This window comes from Callithrix jacchus, chromosome 19 (genome assembly GCF_049354715.1).
Source record: "Callithrix jacchus isolate 240 chromosome 19, calJac240_pri, whole genome shotgun sequence".
Lineage (NCBI taxonomy): Eukaryota > Metazoa > Chordata > Mammalia > Primates > Cebidae > Callithrix > Callithrix jacchus.
The window spans coordinates 10,356,357-10,374,110 of NC_133520.1; the positions used below are offsets into that span (position 1 = coordinate 10,356,357).

At 38.4% G+C, this 17,754-nt stretch overlaps 1 long non-coding RNA gene across 9 annotated transcripts in view; it reads left to right on the top strand.

The window, feature by feature from the left end:
• Window positions 1–17,754, top strand: part of LOC103789190 (uncharacterized) — a 542,478-nt gene that overhangs the window by 470,295 nt on the left and 54,429 nt on the right. For 4 of the 9 annotated variants that reach the window (XR_013529722.1, XR_013529724.1, XR_013529723.1 and 1 more), the window contains one exon: window positions 732–779. The exons of the other annotated variants lie outside the window; for them this stretch is intronic. This is a non-coding gene — a long non-coding RNA (uncharacterized LOC103789190). The remainder of the gene's footprint in view (window positions 1–731; window positions 780–17,754) is intronic. 9 annotated transcript variants of the gene reach the window in all.

A 17,754-nucleotide genomic window follows, 5' to 3' on the forward strand; every position in this document is an offset into this window, starting at 1 on the left:
CAAACCAAAACTAACAAAGGATTATTTTAGCTTTGTAAAGATCCTTTGATCTAATTTCTGATTGATTTCAATGTGTATAATATCCTTTTCACTCTTTCTCATCCCAAATCCTGCAGCAAGCAAAAATAACCATTGAAATGTAACTTAACCATCAAAGAAAAAAAAATCATTTTTGTAACAATTTATGGTTTTCATAATATGAGTCTCCAATTCCAGTCTGTTTTATAAATACTTACAAGATTTATAATATTGGTGTTTTTTAAAGTTAAACACATTGTTATCATTGACTACTTACATCTGGCCACATGCAGTTTCATTTATAGGCTTTATGTGATGATCTCAAAATTCTAAAATATAAACCAGAGTATCTATAAAAATAACAACCAATGGGCAGGAAAATCTTTATATGCCTTACAAATCCAAGTCGAATGGTAATAATACCATCTATACTATTCTCTGTCTAGTACTTTGAAATTTGTTAAATAGATATTTTGAGTTTCAGGGACAGTCTCAATTTCACATCATTTATTCTTATAACTAAATCAAACATATTAACTGTAGTTTTATAAAATGTTAACATAATTGAATTTTTAACTGACAAAAAGTTCCTTGTTATATAGTGTCTCCACTCGTCAGTTCAGAAAAGATGATCATTATATCAAAAAGCCATTTGCAAAACAATTCTAATTTTATTTTAATCTTTAGGATAATGATTCTGTTTTCCTCCTCAGACCTCTGGATCTTATTCTCTGCTCCTCAAACACATCGCAGAGAAGAATGTAAGTTCTTTGTACTTTAGATGAATTAGTTCAACTTTAAGATCTCTTGGGATTATTTGAATGGACCCTTGGAAGCACTAGGGCTTTCCTGAGACCTACTACTACATTGTGAGGAATATCATGCTTTACCTAGTGTAAGCGTAGCCCTGCTACCTGAGTCCCTGGATCAGAGTGGCATCTCCTCACCTGCAGATGTTGCTCCTAATCAATCATGACTCTTTCCCATTGAGCCCAGACAGACTCTCAGAATTCTTCTTACCGCAGTGCCCTAGTCAGTCGATACAGACTGATTGAGGATCACAAGCATGACAAAATTTATTTTCCTCTTCATTGGTAGACTAAGGACCTGTAAGAATATTCGGCCTAAATTTCTGATACCTGGCCAAAAAAGCTAAGTTAGCACCCGAAGTGATTGAGCAATTTTGCTGAATATATTTTTGAACAGCAGAAGAAAAGAGTAATAAAGCATAGCAAAAGATACACAAATCCTCATTGCCCAAATGTAAATGTCAGGAATGGGTGCATTGGGCTGGCCTGGCATTTACTGTGGCACTGGGGGTTTATCTGTGACTCAATACAGGGCAAGCAAAACTGATTATTTAGATCCTAACCCATTAGGATTATTAACTAACTGAAAAGTTCCCATAATTTGCTCAGAGAAGCAATGGGAGCCATTAGAAACCTAATTGGTGCTGGGAACATGGTAACAAAACAAGTGGCAATAAAAAATTATATCATGGGGTTATAATATTTTCCCTCCAAACCTTTACCCATAATTCTCAACTGTCTTTACCTTCAGTTTCTCCAAGCTTTCCTCTCCTGTACCCCACCCTAGATTTGCCTTTCTAAGCATAATGTCACCACATTTCTTCTATACTCCATCAAGACCCTGATTTGTAAAACTCAAACCCCTTGGCTGGATTTTCAAGGTTCTCCACCATCCAGCTGAAACATACTTTGATTGTCCCAAATGCTGTCCTGCAGATGTGCCTTGTGATTTTCTACCTGAATGCCTTTTCTCATCTCATTTCACATATCTGAAAGGCCTTCCCACTTCATTCTTTTCAAATGTTACTCATCATTCGAAGTCCAAGGCAAATCCCACCTTGTCCATAAAACCTTTCTAAGATACCACAGGCTACAGTGGTCTCTCTCACAGAGCTCGATATATTTAATATGGTTGCCCCAATTTTCTCATATTAATTGTTAAGGATTCAGGAAGTTCCACAATTATGTCAGGCACTGACTCTAGGGAATGACAAACGCTAAGTAGTTAGAGATCCAGGCATGAAAATTCATGTCCATTGAGCTGGAGCTTGTTTGTATCTCAAAGAAAATGTTTGAACCTTTTCTTCTTTCAGAAGTAAGCTTATTGTTTCCACCCTTGAAAGAGGCCAGGCTTAGCACTGGAATCACACTCAGTGCCAGTCTATATAGAATTCTATTTCCTAGCTAGAACCACAAGTAATACATGTGTAGCTAGGGAGAAGTTTTAACTGCTGCAGTCATAACACTTTGAAAGATTTGTGGTGGTTTAGGACTGTAGGAGTAAACAGAGTTTGAACTAGAACGCTGTTGTTCAGTTCTTGACTCTTTTGTCTGCTCCATCCTGTTGTCTGAGAACTTATAAACCCATGTTATCAGTCATCGCATATTTCCTTGAAAGAATACCACATAAGAATAAGCTGGGTATTTTTCCGCTATAGCTTCTCTGTGGCAAGCAATGGAGACTAACTCTAAGTTAAAAGCAAAAGATAATTTGTTGAAAGGATAGACAGTAGGACATTCATCTACTGGAAAGAACACCAAAGTAACAAACTTAAAAAGGACCAAAAAAACAGTCCAACTCTGAGATTCTATGTAGCAAAAACTATTGCTAAAGTTCTCTGGGCACCACCACTGTGTCGGGACAGCACCCGACACAGTCATTTTTATTTCCTTTTGTTTCACTCCATTTTCAAATCCCTAAAAGGAAAAGTCCAGTAGTATCACTGTAGGTCACTTGCTCAGCCTCGCATTTCTTGATTCAGAGTCTCATCAAGGTAGCGGTCAATGGCATAGAAATCCTTCTCCACAAACAAATATGGCTGATCCCGTCAGAATAAGAGAGAATGGGTGTGGGAAAGGAAACACTAACACATAATAATCACAATTTGGAAGAATTTTCCAGAAGAGGTTGGCAAACTACTAGAATGTATTAAATGAATGCATTGGCTCTTGGGAAATTTTCAATATAAAAAATTTATATATTTTTAAATTTTCCAAGACAATCACTTTACCTGGGGCTGATAGAATAACCAGCTGACCTGTTGAATGCCATTTTTCTGACTCCATTTCTAAGCTCTTTAAAGTATTTTTTAGCTATCTCTGCTAGCAGGTAATCCAGCTAAATTTCCAGTGGCCTTTTCTTTCTTTAGGTCAGGCTGGACTTACCATTCCCCTTCCATTAACCTTTTAGTTCATCTGCTTCTTGTGTCTGTCATCAGCTGTAGGAGATGCTGATTATGTTAGGAGCCTCTGGAAAAGGGGATGAGACAGAGAAGCACCAAAAGATAAGGAGACCAACAAGAAAAAGATTAAAAACCTCTCAGCACTAAGCAGTTAGGGCAGAGTACTGTTGCAAACCTCTGCAATTGTTGGCTTTGGATGGGGGAGGATGAATCAGTTTAGATAACTCAGGAATGGGCTTGAACCTTTGCCCAGACTTCAGAATGAACCACCAAAAAAGCCTCAGAGTTTTCCCAAATTAAGACATTGAGAAAAATATTAAAAGTTAATTTCCCTTCCTTTCCCATCTCTGCATCCCTAGGGGATAGCTGGGACCACAAGGCAATTTATTAATAATAACGAATTAGATTTTCAGTATGAATTCCCTTCTGGCCATTTTGATGTGTCAGAAATACTTTACAAATGTTAAGTACAGCAATTAATCTCCTGAAAAAGGGAGGGAGAAGAGCTTTCCCAGCTGTAGATTTTAGTAATTTCATTTAGTTAAGATTTTGCTCTTATTTTCTGCATTAAGATGTGTTTTCCTGGAAAGTCAGTCATCAAATATTTATTGATTGCCTACAATTTCCCAAGCATTGTGCCTCGTTCTAGGGATGCAGAGTGAACCCTGTAAACAATGGTGCTGCTCTTCTGGAGCTGCTAGAGAAGTTCACCAACTAATTTAATGTGTAAATTTCATTTGCTCAAACATCTAGTCACTGAATATAATGCAGAACTTTGTTTTCCTCCTTTCATATTTTGTGTTTCATTAGGCAGGACGGGCAATAGGGGAATTATAAAATCTGAATAGTTTTTTTTTTTTCTTGGCATTTAACTTATGTATGGTCCCATTCTTCTTTAACCTCAGTATCAGGAAGCATGGTTACCACCACTAGTTCAGTGATTAGAATTTGTGTAAGTTAATGAGGTGACCCTTCCAACTTTTCACTCTAGTTTGAGTGGGCAAATCAGCATACTGAATGTATCCATCTTGACCTGTCTTCATAGAGCTAAAATAGCTTTGAATGATATCTGGAGGAGCTTGAAACAGGTCCAGATCCCAGATGATGGCTTTTGGCAGTCAGGCACTTAAACACCTCTCATTTTCTAGTCCAAATGGGGGATGCAAACAATTCTCTTTTGTTCAGGTTAAATCCAACTACTCAGATTTTCCCGGTCTCTCCTCACATACTATTCCTATCACCACCTACCTCATCTCATTGAAAAGGGGAAATGTCTCTATAAACTGCTATCAAATGTGAGGTAGCTTGCATTCCTAGCTTGAGAAGCCATTTTCTGTTATGTTATTTGTATTCTTGGGAAATTACGCCTTGTGGCATAATTAGAGGGATTTTTAGTGGTGACTAAATCAGTCCCTGACTCTGTGAAGGTTTATGTGTAGGTCATTTTAGAAAGTTGGTTGTGTTTTTCTAAGAAACTTCTACAAGCTTCTAAAACTCTATCACAATTAATATGATGTGTTCCTTGTTTATATCTTACCTGTAATGCTTGAAAGAGTGGCCAAAACTCCCAAAGATAAAGCTACTATTTGATTTGATTCAGTTTATTGAGTGTAATTTATTGTCTTTATGATCAACTCAATTACCTAATTTGGAGAGCACCTGCTATGCTTCGTTCACTGTGGTAGAGCTCCAGGATAGAGAGAAGATCTTAGCTGAGAGTCTAGTGGAAAATAAATGTAAACACATACATGATAATAAAACATAAATGCAACAATATAAATATTTAGCCTTCATAGTAGTGGTACAGAAGGAAGAGTAACTAATTCCATTCAGGGAGAAAAGTAAATCAAAGAAGATCTCAGAAGAGAGAAATTTAAAGGAGGCATGTCAGTTTGCTACTGCTGCAAAATAAATTGCCCCAGACTCAATGGCTTAAAGCAGTACCCATGTATTGTTCTGTATTTCAGAAATCCAGGCATGGCTTAGCTAGAGCCTCTGTTCAGGGCTTCACAAGGCTATAGTCAAGGTGTTGGCCAGGGCAGCAATCTCATGTGAGGCTTTGTTGTCAGAATTTAGATCCCTGTGATTATGGAATTGAGACCTTTAGCCACATAATTCTTGCCAAATGGCCCTCTCCTAAACATGGCAGTTTGCTTCTTTAAGAGCAGGGGTGAAACATTTGCTGCTGCTCCTTCTGTCTCTGACTTTTCAACCTCAGGGCTCACCTGATTAGGTCATGCCAGCCCTGGCAAATCTTCATTTAAAAGAATCTTCACTAACTTAAAATCAGCTGAGTAGAGACTTTAATTACATCTGTAAAATCCCCCATTATGTCATATGAAATAATCTAATCACAGGAGTGGTATCCTCTCACAGTCACACATCTCACCAGCACTCAGTGGGAGGGGATTATACAAGGATGTGACTCTTTTGGGTCATTTTGGAATTCTGTCTACTGCAAGTAGGTTTTGATAGCTAAATAGGATTTTTCCAACTGGACAATGGGTGAAAACACATGATTGGCTGATACACAGAGGTATATGGACACCATGATTTCTCCCTTATATTGATTGCTGCAAACGCCTCCTGTGTTTAATTCGTCAGTTTCTGATTTCTCTCCCTCCTCTTCTGAAGGTCCCCCTTCCCTGTAATCCCTACCATTACTCCATCTGCTCCTCTACTCTCTGAGCAGAACTATTTTTCCTAGTCATGGATCTACCCGAGCTCTTTCATGATCCCATGTGACCTCAAAATCAAACTCCAAATTCCCAAGCATGGCATTCCCATCTGGCCTTTCTTACCTTGAGTTCAGTTTTATCCCTGTGGTGGTTAATTTTATGTGTCATTTTGGCTTAGCACACTTGGTAAAACATTATTCTGGTAGTTTCTGTGAGGAATGCTTTGGAATGAGATTTACATTTAAATTGGAAGACTAAAGCAGATTACTCTCCATTATGTGAGTGGGCCCCATTCAATCAGTTAAAGGCCTCACTAGAACAAAAGATTGACCTCCCGCAAGCATGAGGGAATCCTGCCGAAAGATGGCCTTCAGACTTCACTGACTCTTCTCTGGGCTCCAGCTGCCAGCCTGCCTTGCAGATTTTTAGACTTTCCCAGCCAATATAATCATATTAGCCAGTTCCTTAGAATATGTTTTTAATACACATCCTATTGGTTCTGTTTTTCTGAAGAATTTCTTCCTCCATATTCATCAGCAACCTGAACTTTAAAACATCTTGCTGTCTCTGGCTTCACTAACTTTGTGTCCCCTTCTTTCTCTATCTGGAGTTTATTTCCTAACTCCCTTTGTCTTCATCTAGTTACCTGGTACTCACCATTCAAGACTCAGCTTAGGTGTCACAATGTGGAAAACTTTTCTGACTACCCCATCCAACAATCTTGTACAGAGAAATTTTATTACACTAAATTGTAGCCCTCTGTTTACTATAAACTGTAACAATAAACTCCTTATAGACAATACCAAGCAATACTAGTCTTCATTTCCCCAACTATATTAGATATTTTATAAATGTGAGATACTTAATAAATATTTAATAAATGGGTGAATAGATAGGTGGCAGATTTTCATTGTGGCTACAAGTATTTCAGAAAGACTGAGTGCAAAGTATAAGGAAGAATAAGCATCAGAGAATAAATCTGGTTGAAGAAGGGAGACATATTCCTTGCTGGAAACATGGACTTGCAATCATTGCCATGAAGATATAAATGATGACATTGGCATTCAGAAATATTTCTCTGGCTGCAGAGTGGATGATCCACAGATGTGAGGGGCACATTAAAATGAGAGATTATTAGAATAGACAGGCACAATAGCATGCACCTATAGTTCCAACTACGTAGGTGGCTGAGGCAGGAGGATTGCTTGGGCCCAAGAGTTCAAGATCAGCCTGGGCAACATAGCAAGACTCAGTCTTTAAAAAATGTAATAATAAATAAATATGTTGTTGGAATAGTCCCAAAGAAAAATAAGAGGGTATGAAATCAAAAGTAGCCTTAAGAATAAAGAGAAAGGCTACATGTCTAAAGATTTAGGACGTATAAGAGAAAGATCTTGGTACTACACTGGGTGATACAGGAAAGGGAGAGAAGAAAAATCAGGGATAACCTCTAGGTTTTTTACTTGAAAACAGGATGTACCTTAGTGCCCCTAACTAAGATAGAACAAAGGAGGAAAAGTATATATGAAAAGGAAAATAATGAGTTTCAATTTCTAGTGTCATCTGAGGTAAACATGCTCAGATGCTACAGTGGATGTGCAAACTGGACTTAGCATCCATTTCCAGCCCCCCTTTTTTGGGTCAGTTTTCCAGTACTTCAGAAGATGTACAACTAGAAGTAACATGCATACCCTCTTGTATCTGGGATGTTAGCTGTAGACTAGGCTCCACCAAAAATTTGCAGTGACATAAAATTTGCCATGTACAAGTAAGGCCAACACCATCATGCTGCTTTGGTTGATTTCTGTGAATGAGAAAGATCATGGAATTCTGGGTATAATCTGCAGCAGGTTTCAGTGTCCAGACACTAGTTTCATGCCTTTCAAGAGGCCATTTATGTAGTAGTTAATGGTCACTGTTCCAGTGTTCAGTTACCAGTTTGATGGCTACCAAGAACAAGTTGTGGAAGTGGTAGCCATAACTTCCTGATGCCTACCTCACTGTTAGCATTGTTAGGTAAGCAAATTCAATAGTTACAGAGGTGACTACTTGATTCTCCACTTTTCAATTATCAAAAAAACAATAAGTTTCCTGGGGAGAATTCTTCTGTGTTCTGGAAGTCATTCCTAAAGGCTCACCTTCTCCCCTGTGTTCTGGAAGTCATTCCTAAAGGCCCACCTTCTCCCCTGTGTTCTGGAAGTCATTCCTAAAGGCTCACCTTCTCCCCTGTGTTCTGGAAGTCATTCCTGGGGGCTAACCTTCTCCCCTGTGTTCTGGAAGTCATTCCGAAAGGCTCACCTTCTCCCCTGTGTTCTGGAAGTCATTCCTAAAGGCTCACCTTCTCCCCTGTGTTCTGGAAGTCATTCCTAAAGGCTCACCTTCTCCCCTGTGTTCTGGAAGTCATTTCTAAAGGCTCACCTTCTCCCCTGTGTTCTAGAAGTCATTCCTAAAGGCTCACCTTCTCCCCTGTGTTCTGGAAGTCATTCCTGGAGGCTCACCTTCTCCCCTGTGTTCTAGAAGTCATTCCTAAAGGCTCACCTTCTCCCCTGTGTTCTGGAAGTCATTGCTAAAGGCTCACCTACTCCCCTGTGTTCTGGAAGTCATTCCTAAAGGCTCACCTTCTCCCCTGTGTTCTGGAAGTCATTCCTAAAGGCTCACCTTCTCCCCTGTGTTCTGGAAGTCATTCCTGGAGGCTCACCTTCTCCCCTGTGTTCTGGAAGTCATTCCTAAAGGCTCACCTTCTCCCCTGTGTTCTGGAAGTCATTCCTAAAGGCTCACCTTCTCCCCTGTGTTCTGGAAGTCATTCCTAAAGGCTCACCTTCTCCCCTGTGTTCTGGAAGTCATTCCTAAAGGCTCACCTTCTCCCCTGTGTTCTGGAAGTCATTCCTAAAGGCTCACCTTCTCCCCTGTGTTCTGGAAGTCATTCCTAAAGGCTCACCTTCTCCCCTGTGTTCTGGAAGTCATTCCTAAAGGCTCACCTTCTCCCCTGTGTTCTGGAAGTCATTCCTAAAGGCTCACCTTCTCCCCTGTGTTCTGAATGCCATTCCTAAAGGCTCACCTTCTCCCCTGTGTTCTGGAAGTCATTCCTAAAGGCACACCTTCTCCCCTGTGTTCTGGAAGTCATTCCTGGAGGCTCACCTTCTCCCCTGTGTTCTGGAAGTCATTCCTAAAGGCACACCTTCTCCCCTGTGTTCTGGAAGTCATTCCTAAAGGCTCACCTTCTCCCCTGTGTTCTGGAAGTCATTCCTGGGGGCTCACCTTCTCCCCTGTGTTCTGGAAGTCATTCCTAAAGGCTCACCTTCTCCCCTGTGTTCTGGATGTCATTCCTGGAGGCTCACCTTCTCCCCTGTGTTCTGGAAGTCATTCCTATAGGCTCACCTTCTCCCCTGTGTTCTGGAAGTCATTCCTAAAGGCTCACCTTCTCCCCTGTGTTCTGGAAGTCATTCCTATAGGTTCACCTTCTCCCCTGTGTTCTGGAAGTCATTCCTAAAGGCTCACCTTCTCCCCTGTGTTCTGGAAGTCATTCCTAAAGGCACACCTACTGCCCTGTGTTCTGGAAGTCATTCCTGGGGGCTCACCTTCTCCCCTGTGTTCTGGAAGTCATTCCTATAGGCTCACCTTCTCCCCTGTGTTCTGGAAGTCATTCCTAAAGGCTCACCTTCTCCCCTGTGTTCTGGAAGTCATTCCTAAAGGCTCACCTTCTCCCCTGTGTTCTGGAAGTCATTCCTGGAGGAGCCTATTTTATAATCATTATAAAATTTTGCCAACTGAATCCCCTATATCAAATTATTTCTGCTTAAAATACCTAATCCTGATTCTCTGTTAGTTTGTTTTCTCTTCTGAACTGACATTGATGTGAATACACGTGTTTAGAGATCAATAGAGAAAAAGATGTCAGGCTTGTTTGGATCATTCTTCAGATGGCACTTCAACTCAAAAAGTGTCCATTCAATTAGTCTTAAGTAGCAGTCAGCTGATTTATATTGAGGCCAACCAGAATAATGACAATGTCAGCAAAGGGAACCTTGAGGTTATACTTCATTCTTGAATTTCGTAGTGTGGGAAGGGGGCATATAACATATTGCAACAGTATCATCATGCTAATAATTTACCAAAAACTTAACTGCAAGGAAAGCTTACGTCTGTTATTAATTTGACAAGACATTTCATCTCTTTCTGTAACAGTTATAAATACATTTTAAAATTTGATTGCATCAACCAACAAGCTGTAGCTCAGCGTTTGAGATAAACATAGCTGCTGGTATTACGATCAGAAAATCTTGGTTTCTTCACTTGTAAAATGAACAGGTTGCAGATGATATTCAAAATGGCTACTGAATCTGACATTCTATGATGGTAGGAAATCTTCAACTTGATGGTCAATTGTGATGCGACACAGATATTATAGACTAAGTTGTTGTTTTGCTTTTTCCTTTTTTTTTTTTTTTTAATAAAGAAGTTACGTTTGTGCCAGCAGAATTTGTTGCTATATTCATAGGTCTTTCTCTCTCTTTTTTTTTTTAAACTTTTCCTGGCACACCTCAGTCAATGTGCTTGTTTTCTGTGCTCAGCATTTGTTTAGTGGGAAGTTCCTGGGAAAAAGACAGGTAGAACAATTAAGGTAAAACCTTAACCTTGTAGAACTTGCAACCAACCTTAATTCAATCTGTTTGGGAATTTACAAAAGATGGAAGAAGCTGTTGTCTTCATGTATCTCCTGCTTTCTGTCCTGCTACACTCCTGGAGGCAAAGAAATAATAAGAGCCTAGATATCGGCTTGGAAAGTAAATACAAAGAAAAGAATAAAATCAATAAATTAAATCAGTAAAATTTATAATAACTCATAAAACGTCCTGTCACAGTAGCAGGTGATAGAGCATGCACCAAAACCTGTCTTCTGATTTTAAGTCCAGTGGTCTTTTTACTACATGACTCTTTTACACTAAAACATTTTTTCTTAGGTAATACAAAAGTAAACTTCTGTTACTCTCTGGTCTGAATTTCTAATCAGTGGAGTCCAAGACAGAGATGTTTTACTCTTTGGGGAAAATTATCCTGGAAAGAGCCGGATTCTGTCTAATGTACCATCAAGAATGTCAAATGTCTTGATGTAGGATTTGGAAAATGGATTTCCCTTAACTCCACCTCGCTAAATATGTTTGTGTTAACTCACTGCTTCTGCTTGCTGACAGCTGAGGTTCCTATTGCCAAGATCTCTGCAAATGGCCTGGATCTTTGGCTCAAGGATCAGTTCAAACAAGAGAGCCCCAGGCTATTTTCAAAGACAAATATGATGGGATATCTTTGATTCACTTTGGGCTGTTTGGGTTCAGCCTGAGGGTGAGGGGATTGTTCAGCTCCCACATTGAATAATCATGTGGCTGCAGCTCAGTTGTCAGAGCTTCCTTGTTCCAGTGGACCTGGCTCAATAAGTGGCCTTCAGTCTCATTGGTTACACACAGAGCTGGGGCTGGGAGACGGGGGTCTGTATGAGAAGGAAAAGTGACAGGCTGCACATAATTCCTTCTGGGAAAGGAAACAGCTCCAGATACTGGAGAAGTTCTCTGTTTCATAGAACTTACTGATACTTTCAATTGGGGGTAAACAGATGCAGACTTTAAATTTATCTTATGAAGGTAAGCAAAATCATGTTGCCTGTCACCATGATTTTGAAATTGTACAGAGTGAGAAATAAGTACAATTTCAATATATAAATAAATAGCCACATGATCAGCATCCTTTCCTAGTGCTATGCTAAAAATCAGTCCGAGATTGCCCATGTTGGTGTCATGGGAAAGTGCTACAGGCATCATTGGATTGTGTAATCAATATTAACCGTAGTTTACTGTAAACAATAGGAACACTTGCTTTTTTATTCCCCATTGTTTGCTCAATGATTGGGAGGCCTATCATAAACTGACCTTAGGCAATAATTCTTTGAAGAACTGAATAGCATAAAGCCAGCTCTGTTTCCATGTATGATTGCCAAAACAAGGTTAGCTCTACTACTGTGTAAGTACCTGTCGTCTGGATATCCAATAGACACTTCAGGTTACTAGAAATAAACTCAAGGTCTTCTCTCTGAAAACCCGTACTTCTCCCTCTATTTTAAAAAAAATTAAATTGACCTTTGTTTTTGTCATTTTTCCCCACTCAGTCTCTTCCCACACACCACCCAGCCAACTACAATGCACTATTCTGAGCCCCTCTAACCTGACATCTTCTCTGCATTGCCCCTACATTTATTCTAGCTCAGGTGCTCACCATTTCTCATCATAATTTTGCAGCCAGCTCCTAACAAGTTTGCCCCCTTCTAGACCATTCTAATTGCTATTGGAGAGTTTTGCAAATCTATCAATCAGTTCTCTCCTTGAAATCCATCAATGACTTGTCATTAACATCTCAGTAATAAAGCCCTAACTTACCAGCTTGGCATTGGTACATTCCTACCTCCCTATGTAACTTTATTTAACACCATTCTTTGCCTCAAACACATATTCAATACAGCCATACAGGTATTCTTTCTCTCTCTCTCTCTTGCTCTCATTCCTTTATTCTTTGAGATAGTCATCTTATCATCTCTTGGCAGACTCTTTCATGATCCACCAAAGCTACATTAGAAAACCAGTGATGAAAAATGAGAACACATGGACACAGAAAGGGGAGTACTAAACACTGGGGTCTATTGGGGGGAAAAGGGGAGGGCCAGTGGGAGGGGGAGGTGGGGAGGGATAGCCTGGGGAGAAATGCCAAATGTGGGTGAAGGGGAGAAGGAAAGAAAAGCACACTGCCATGTGTGTTCCTACGCAACTGTCTTGCATGCTCTGCTCATGTACCCCAAAACCTAAAATCCAATAAAAAATTAAAAAAAAAAAAAAAAAGAAAACCTATGTTTTCCCAAAGAATTCTGTTCACTGCTATCATAGTGTTTCTTAAAGACTATTTATTGGCAATCTGTATTTTTGCCATTCACTCCCACAAGACTGTAAGCCACCTGTAGACAGAGGGAAGATCTTACATGCATAAATACCTCCAAACCAAAAGATGGGACCAGTGTGAGCTATGTATGCACCTTAGGCCAACTGACTTGTTTGAAGTCTGCCAGACTTTAAACAAGCAGACAGGCATGCAACAAAATAAGGCAGATGAAGATATTGCCCGTTTTTTGATGACAGATAATTCATATAACTTTTAACAATTTCATTTGACTTTTGAGAGGAATATAATTGATCTAATACATTGGTTCTCAAACTGGTGTCTGTGGATCCCTGAGAGTTCCTGAGACCTTTTCAGGGACGCTGCAAGCTCAAATTATTATTTTTTTCATGGTAATACGAAGACAGAAGTTCCCAAAAGTTCTCAGTTCATAGTACCCTTAGTGTCTCAATACTTTTTCCTCACAGCATTTCTAGGCTAAAGGAAATACTTAGCAGTGTGTTTATTATGTACACAGGTCAAAATAACTCAGGTATTTATGTCCTAAAATCTTAATCGCCATTTGAAAAAATAATACAAGTAAATTGTGTATGTTTACTTTATTCTCAAATAACCACAATTATTTATTAATAGGATGTGTCTACCTGTGGGTACAACTTCTCAAGCCTTGGAATCAGATGGAATACTAAAACTCTCATTCACTATTCCACATTGCTTTTTATCGTAGAAAGCACTGAAAAGCAAGCTTTCAAAGCTATTTTATCATAAAAAATATAGCGGAATCTACCTTAAAACTACCTTGAACTAGTACTTTGCAAAATGTGCAGCAGATGTTGAGTATTGCTGAGTTTTCCTGCAAATTTAAAAATATCGTGAGGTACCCTGTGAGTTGATTGTGGTACTCCAGAGAACTTGGGCACACAGTTTAGAAACCACAGTTTTCAGATGTTATTTGCCTTCTTCACTGGGTTCAAATGTGTACTGGTTGTGCAAAATCAAGGGTAGGTAAACATCTGGCACCTTACCACAAATCAAGCAGTGGCAGAAAATTACACTAGTAGTTCTATTCTTTACTGCCATGGATTCCAGTTTTTAGAAAATCCAATTTATTTTACAACAGCCTTGATGAAGCAGTAAAAGGTACTAATTATATTAAATTGCAACACTTGTACACATGTTTCTTTAGTATTCTGTGTGACAAAATGGGAAGTGTGCAGAAGCATTTCTGTTGCACACTGAAATGCAATGTGAGTCTTCAGGGTTAGCACATGTGCTATTCTATTATTTGAGCGGAACTAGCCACTTTTTCAAAGGACATCATCTTTATGTACAAGAACAACTCACAAGTTACCATCATTCATGTTTTAGCATTTGGAAGGCATCTTCTTGAAATTAAACAAAGTGAACCAGTCACTTCATGGAGAACAATTGACAGAATTTGTCGTCTGATAAAATTTGAGCATCAAGCAAAAATTAGATTTTGGAAAACCTTTATTCACCACTCTAAATTTGACAGTCACCCATTACTTAAAGACTATTTTGAGATTGTCGGTAATGATTAGTTTGATGTTGTATTATGATTTGTGTCAACATTTGGAAATTCTGCATAATTCAGTGAACCAATATTTTCCAAAGGCCATATTACATGATCATGCATGAGTAAAACATCCATCAAAGTGTAAGATAGAGGGAACAAAGAATAGCTGGAACAATTAGAAACAAAAAGGTGATAGATTTAAACCTAATCTTACCAATAATATCAAATATAAATGGTCTAAAAACCTCAATTAAAAGAAAGAGATTGCCTTCTTCTAAACTTGTCTTGGTATCATCTATCTACTTTTTGTCCATTGATGAGTATAAACAGATTACTCATTTAGTTTGTATTTTCTAATTAGTGGAAGATTGAGATGCCTTCCATATACATGTTAGATGTTGTCTTAGATTAGATTCCCAAGAAAGAAATTTGGACACAGAAAATCACACGAATAACTTTTATTGGGGAGTGCTTTTGGTAAACAAACCTATAAGAAAATATGACAGGACTAAGCATAAGAAACAGCTGACCTTCAATACACTGGCAATTGATGCCTCAGCTGATTCTATGGGGAGTTATGAAGCTGAGCTAACAGTTCACTGTTTTCCTCACTAAATGAAAGTGAGTCAGGACTTGGTATCCAAGTTACTGATCACTGGCCACCCGAGGAGGGCATAATCTTGGGCAGGAAAATTTCCTAAAGCTGAGGGCAATTTCCAACAAGAAAATCAGCTGTGAGCCATCAGTGGATAGTATTTGCCTCAGCTAGGGGACCAATGTGTTAGCCGCATAGTTTCGGCACTGCCATCAACCTATTTCCTTCTTTCTGCATATGCATGTAACACAGAAAACAAAACAATTCCATGAAGTAGAATTTCCCTTATGCTGCCCATTTCTTCCAGCTAAACATTTTCAATTCCTTCAGCTGGTTATTGTGATATTTATGTTCAGTTATCCAAAAGAGTTCTTCCTGACCTTTTTCATATGGAGAGTGCCATTAGGCCCTGCTCTACTTTGACCATTCTCTGAATAGCCCTGTGCTCTAAGAGATAAAAACCTACCCTAAACACTTAGGAAATCAGCATCTTAAGGTTCACCTATAACCAATTATTTGTCTTTTGCTCCGTTTTTTGTTTGTTTTGTTTTAGAGGGGAAATAGCTTAGTTTTATCTTTTAATTCTTTTATTATTTTATTTCTGTTATAATGTTTTTTATTTCTATGGATCCTTTTTGTTATTTATGTTGTGTTCTGTTTGTATTATATCATCCTACTGTCTTAAGAAAGCAGTATTTCATCTCTTTAGCAATATGATAGTTTATGTGAAGCCTTCTTCTTCCTGAATGATCTTAGGCCCCCCTATTGCCGTTTTATGTTGTTTAACCTCTGTATTTAATTTTAGAAATCTTAAAATATCTGTTAGTTGTTAACTTTCTGGTATATTTTGAAATGGCCGTGAAAAGGTTGACTGAAATGTGGATAGGCGTGTTGACCCACAATGAAGTGCTATTGGTGTCTTCCTCTTGGGCTAATTTTCATTAACGAAGATTCTACTAAAAGAATATAATCCTGGCTGCCAGTTTTGAGATCTGAGTGGAAAAAAAAAAGCTTGAAGTTCTCAACATTTAAAGTGTATCCACTGAATTAGTTTCTGTGTGTGTGCATGTGTGTGTGTGTGTGTGTGTGTGTGTTATACCATGTCTCTACCAGCTAGTGCTGGTATCTCTGAATCTATTTTCCCTCTTTCAGATCTTCAATCTCTACCTCTTCTTGGTTGAGGAGAGGCAGTCACTTTATGGGACAAAGGGACAGATGGTCTTGGCAAATCTACCTGTTTTTAAACATAGCCTCACCTTCAGTTGACTTTCAGAGGTACCTGATGCCAGTGATTAATGTGTTTTGGGGATTCTGTTTACTGTAGCCTTCTATCTCTATTTTTGTCCTGGTAGGTTTAGATATTAGACATACATACACACACCCACGCACACACACAACACAATAATACAACCTTTAGTGCTAATTTAGTGAGCCTGGGAATACATTCAGCATTCATTTTAGACAGAATTCCTCCAAACTTTTGTACTGTTTTTTAAGTTTAGTGCAAATCTAATATGTTTAGATAACATAATGTTTATCAAGTTGGACCTTGGAATTTGTTGGTTTCATTTGTGATTAGTACATGGCTATTTTGTTGGTGTTTACATTTAAAAAAATATTTGTCATTCGTTATGTGTAATTTTTTTATCTGTCTCTCTTAATGAGCTTATTAATGATACCATTCAAATTTTCTAAATCTTTACTCATTTACTAATCATTTAATTACAAGGTGGTTATATTTAAATCTCCAAAGGAAATCATTAAATTATCTACTTCTCACTATAATTCTACCAGTTGCTACTTTATATATATATATATATATATATATATATATATGCTACATTGTGGGCTACACATTTGGTTCTGATCATTATGATCCCTTATTTTGACTTTATCGGCGTATACAGTTCATACTTGTCCTTTGTTATTTTTTCAAGTTAAACTCTATTTTTTTCTGATATTAAAATTATCTGGCTTTTTTTGGATTCATTTTTGCCTAGAGTTTCTCGTTTCTTTATTTCTGGTCTTTTCATACCTTTTTGTTTTAAGCGCATGTTTTGTAATCAAAATACTGTAATCCAATATTCTATTTTAATCACAAGGTACTATAATTTGGCTTTGGATTAGTTATTTTCATTGGCTTACATATATTAAAATAGACAGCATTATTTCTGCATTCTTATTTGGTATTTTTTCTTCACCACACATTTTATATTATGTTTTCTTCTTTCCTGTCTTCCATTGGAAACACCAAATTTCTTTACCTGGTGTGAATATTTTATTAAACCTAGTTTCATTCTTCTTATGGTTACTACAAATATAGTAACATTCTTACTTATGATTATTTTATTTCCTCATTTCTTAATCATTTTTTTTTTTTTGGAGACAGAGTTTCGCTCTTGTGACCCAGGCTGGAGTGCAATGGCACGATCTCGGCTCACCACAACCTCCGCCTCCTGGGTTCAGGCAATTCTCCTGCCTCAGCCTCCTGAGTAGCTGGGATTACAGGCACGCACCACCATGCCCAGCTAATTTTTTGTATTTTTAGTAGAGACAGGTTTCACCATGTTGACCAGGATGGTCTCGATCACTTGACCTCGTGATCCACCCGCCTCGGCCTCTCAAAGTGCTGGGATTACAGGCTTGAGCCACCGTGCCCGGCCCATTTCTTAATCTTATAAATATTTTTGTCTTTCCCCTAAAGAAGACAACTACCTTAGCATAATATATCACATTCCCTCAATTCCCTTCACCTAGCATTTTCGCTTCAAATTATTGT